The sequence below is a fragment of the Phyllostomus discolor genome, chromosome X, assembly GCF_004126475.2.
Source record: "Phyllostomus discolor isolate MPI-MPIP mPhyDis1 chromosome X, mPhyDis1.pri.v3, whole genome shotgun sequence".
Taxonomy (NCBI): Eukaryota; Metazoa; Chordata; class Mammalia; order Chiroptera; family Phyllostomidae; genus Phyllostomus; species Phyllostomus discolor.
In genome coordinates, this window is record NC_050198.1 from 6,597,754 (window position 1) to 6,603,143 (window position 5,390).

Here is a 5,390-nt window from a genome sequence, read left to right on the forward strand (position 1 = left end):
GGAAACACTGGCCACCAACCAAAGCATGAGAAAACACTATATTCAGGTAAATAGGAGATTATCAGAGACATCTGGGTTTTTCTTTTTAGTTCTTTTAGGCAAAGCTAATCCATTCTTCAAGCAGTCAAAATAGGAGTTACCCTTGGGATACTGACTAGGGACATGAGAGGGACTTCTGAAGTGTTAAAACATCCTATATGTTTTTTCCCCATGTGCAACGTTTCTTTTCTTTTGTTTATTGTCTTTCAAGTACACTTGTCTCCATTTTCCCCACCACCACTTTCCCGCTGCCCTACCCACCCCCACCTCCCACCCTCAATCCTACACCACTTTGGCTTTGTCCATGGGTCCTTTATACTTGTTCCTTGATGAAAATATCCTATATGTTGATCTGGGTTGTGGTACTACAGGTGTAGACATAGGTAAAAATTAATCAAGCTGTGCACTTAAGATTTGTGTACTTGATGGTATGTCCATTATAGCTCAATTTTTTAAAGGTTTTTAAACATTTGTTTTTAAATTTAGAAGATAACTTTTTACCTTCCCTGAGTAAATTTGGAACATAAAGAGAACTTCTAGTTTCTGCTGTTGTAGGCCATATTATTCGGAACAATTCTTATGAAAACAACTACAAATTCTAGATTAAAATACCGCGTTTAAAATTTTATAAAAGCATAGCCCTGGTCAGTGTGACTCGGTTGGGCATCATGCTGGAAATCAAAAGGTCTCTGGTCCAATTCTCAGTTGGACCACAAGACTGAATTGTGGGTTCTATGAGAGGCAACTGATTAATGCTTCCCTCTCATATTGATGTTCCTCTCTTTCTTCCCCCCTTCCCCCTCTCTAAAATAAATAAAATCTTTAAAAAAATCTTCATAAAAGCATAAAAAAATGGCAAGTTGACAAGATTGTAAAAACCAGGTAAAAATATAAGAGAAATAAAAAAGCCAGGGTGCTTTTTGCTACTTTTGTCCTAAAAGCATTCTGCAAATCACTATGCTAAGTTGCAAAACCAGGCTTTTGTTTTCATAGCCCAAAGTGAAAAGTACAATAGGAGACCCTATTAAACTGGGACAAGAGTGAAATAGAAGTAACTGCTTTTACCCCCAAGCGCCTGCAGCAATGTTTGCTTTGACTCAGAAAGAACAAATGGGAAAAGGAATACAAAACATTGATAAAGACATTTCATCCACAGTTTAGCCCATGCAGGGAATTGCAGCCCAAACTCATCACTGGACTATCCACAAAGACCTCCAGTCATGAATATAGTAATGCCATTAGGTACTAGACTTCTAGTCTCCTTAAGCCCCAGGCAAAATAAAAACAAATCCTCATTGGAGGAATTCACCTTCATCATAGACCATCAGGGAATTCTCGTAAATGAAAGTTCAGGGGCACCAACCAGTGCCCAGTCAAACATAATCAAGCACAAAGGAAATAAGGCACCATTAGCAAAAACAGCAGATACAGACTTCAGATGTTGTAGTCATCTGGTACACGTTATATACATACTTTTAAAAGCTATGTTCTTTCTTTAAATACATCACAGATAAATTTGGAATTACCTCCAAAAGAAGAAATTATTTTTTAAAATGGCATAGCAGATAATAAAAACAGACTTTTGAAAGAGTAAATATAATAACTGTGATTAAAAGCTCAAATTGGACAGTAATTGGACACAGTGAAAGAAAGACATTGGAGAGGACAAGGGTTGGCAAACTACCAACTCTGCCAACTCACAGGCTCTGCCTGTGAGCAAAGTCTGGCCCCCTCCTTGTTTTTTATAAATAAAGCTTTATTGTAACAGTTGTACCCATTCCTTTACTTATAGTCTATGGCTACTTTTGTGCTAAAATGGCAGAGCTGAGAAGTTGTGACAGACACTACATGGCCTATAAAACCTAAAATATTTACTATTTGACCCTTTACAGAAAAGTTTGCCAATTCCTGGACTAGAGTAAACATCAGAAGAATTTATCTGGAATTTAACAGAGAGATAAAAAGATGGAAAATATGGAAGAAAGTTTGGGAAGTGGAGAGTAGCATAAGAAGTTTCAATGTACATATAATTATAGCTCTGGAAGGAGAGCAGAGAAAATGGGGTAAAGGTACTATTTAAAGAGATAGTGGCTGAAATTCTTCCATATCTGGTGAAAGATTACAACCCACAGATTCTAAGAGCTCAGTGACTCATAATCAGTAAAAATAAGAAGAAATTCAAAGCAGTCACATCATAACAGAACTCCAACAATCCAAAGACAATGAGGAAATCTGAAAAGCAGCCAAAGAAAGGAAGACAGATCATTTCAAAGGAGTAATGGCTAGACTGACAGATGACTTTTCAACAAAGAAACAAACAGAAACCTGGGATGCAGAGATTTTCAATGTGCCGAAATGACATAACTGCCAACCTAAAATTCTATATCCACTGAAAATATTCCTCAAGGTTGAAGATGAACAAAAACTGAGAGAATGAGTTTCTTGAAGACATACACTAAAGTAAATACTAAAATGACTTATTCATACAGAAGAAAAGTGACTGCAGAAAGAACACCAGAAATGCAAAAAAGGATTGAAGGCTAACAAATGATAAGTAGATGGGTAAATCTAAATGAATATTGACTGCACAAAATGACATAATAATGTCTTGTGGGATATATATATTCATCTCAGTCCATTTGGGCTGCCATAATAAAATACCATAGACTGGGTAGTTTCAATACAGAAATTTATTTCTCACAATTTTGGAGGCTGGAATTCTGAGAGAAGGATGGTAGCATAGTTGGGTTCTGGTTAGGACTCTCTTCCTGGCCTGCAGATGACTACCGTCTTGCTGTATGTTCACATGGTGGAGAGAGGAATCCCTGGTGCCTTTTTCTCTTCTTAAAAGCATACTAATTACATATCATGGGGCCTCCAACCTTATGACCTCCTCTAAGCCTAAGTATTTCCCAAAGGTCCCATCTCCTAGCACCATCACATTGTGGGTTTGGGCTTCTATAGATGAATTTTGGGAGGTCACAAAACATTCAGCATATACAGGGTGGGGCAAAAAAGTAGGGTTACAGAGAGAGAAAGACAGACAGACAGAGACAGAATGACAAAAAGAGAGAATAAAATATAGAAAATAATGACATATAAACAGGATGGCCATATTACTTTATATATAATCTCGGACAGCGTGAGAGTAAAAGGGGGAGATGTTAATAGTTACACAGAGACAACAGGCATAAACCAGGACGTTGCTGGGCAAACTGGAGTATATAATCACTCAGAATATAAATTAGGAGGTGGGTAAGTAGAGTAAAAGTGTCCTAAGGTTTATATACTTCCAAGAAAAAGGAAAAAGTAGAACATATTTTTGTTGGTGTTATAAATGGAACATTTACTTAAATTTTACTTTCTGGGCCCTGACTGGAGTGGCTCAGTGGATTGAGTGCTGACCTGCGAACCAAAGGGTTGCTGATTCAATTCCCAGTTAGGGCACATGCCTAGGTTGCAGGCCAGGTTGCCAGTGGGGGGACACATGGGAGGCAACCACACATGGATGTTTCTCTCTCTCTCTTTCTCCCTCCTTTCCCCTCTGTATAAAAGTAAATAAAAATAAAATCTTTTTAAAAGTTTACTTTCTGTTTTTTTTAAATATAAACATATTAAAGTCATTAACCTCATTAGCAATCAGGGAATGCAAATTAAAGCCACAGTGGGATACCACTACAAACTCAGCAAATTGGCAAAAATTCAATTTGCAGTCCTTTAAAAGAATGTCAATTATATACCAATTAAAAGGTGTTCAAAAATACTGATAATATCAAGTTTTGATAATAATGTGGAGCATAGGAACCCTTAAACACTGCTGGTGGGAGTATAAATTGGTACCAATGTTTTAGAAAACAGCTTGGCATTATCTAATAAAGTTGAAGGTAAACATAGCTGATGGCCTACCAGTTCTCCTATGTGTATGCCCTGGAAAAACTTGTGAACATACACTGTAAACAAGATAAGTGTTTAAAAATGTTCATGACAACATGATTGGTAATAGCCCTCAATACTAAAACCCCAGGTCTATCTTTAGTAAAATGGAAGTATATATTGTGGCATATTCATTCAATGGAATGAATACTCTATAGCAATGATAATACACAGCTATACACTGTGACATGGATGAAATCTCAAAACAAAATGTTAGGCAAAGGATGAGAGAGCAAGAGTGATGGAGAGAGAAAGAGAACCCAAATGGTATGGTTCCATTCAGACAATACTGAAAACCAGGATACATATCTAGGGGTAAAACAAAAACAACAAAATGTGAAAAGCAAAGACTTCATTATCAGGAGTTAAGAGTTATCTCTAGGTCTTGGAGAAAATGGTTTGAGCAACAAGTGGAAAAGTTATTTGAACAAATACTAAAGGAGAATTTCTCCAATATGGCAAAGGAAATAGACTTCCGGGAATTCTAGGAAGCTCAGAGTCCCAAAGAAGTTGGACCCAAGGAGGAACACACAAAGGCACATCATAATTACATTACCCAAGATTAAAATGAAGGAGAGAATCCTAGAAGCAGCAAGAGATAAGGGGACAGTAACCTACAAAGGAGTTCCCATCAGACTGTCAGCTGATTTGTCAAAAGAGACCTTACAGGCAAGAAGGGGGCTGGAAAGAAGTATTCCAAGTCATGAAAGGCAAGGACCTACATCCAAGATGACTCTATCCAGCAAAGCTTTCATTTAGAATGGAAGGGCAGATAAAGTGCTTCTCAGATAAGGTCAAGTTCAAGGAGGTCATCATCACCAAACCCTTATTTTAGATTTATCTAAGAAAAAGAAGATAAAAAGACATGAACAGTAAAATGACAGCAAACTCACAATAATTAACAACCACACCTAAAACAAAAACAAAAGCAAACTAAGAAAACAACTAGAACAGGAACAGAACCACAGAAATGGAGATCACATTAGCAACAGGGGAGTGGGAGGAGGAGAGAGGGGGAAAAGGTACAGAGAGTAAGTAGCATAGACGGTAGGTAGAAAATAGACAGGGGTAGGGTAAGAATAGTATGGGAAATATAGAAACTAAACAATTTATGACACATGGACATGAACTAAAGCCAGGGAATGTGGGTGGGAGGGGGTGTGCAGAGTGGAGGGGAGTGAAGGGGGAGAATGGGACAACTGTAATAGCATAGTCAATAAAATATATTTTTAAAAAAGAAATAAAAGATCTCACATTCAGATCCCCTCATGCACGTGAGCCCTGGCCTAGCTGCCTACCACGTATGGTGTTTACATACTGGGCGTATGAGCTGCAGCTCTCTCTTTTGCTTGTTGCTGTTCCGATAGGTTTGTGCCTCCCACAACCACCTCCTTTGTCATTGTGTCACATGGTTGTGA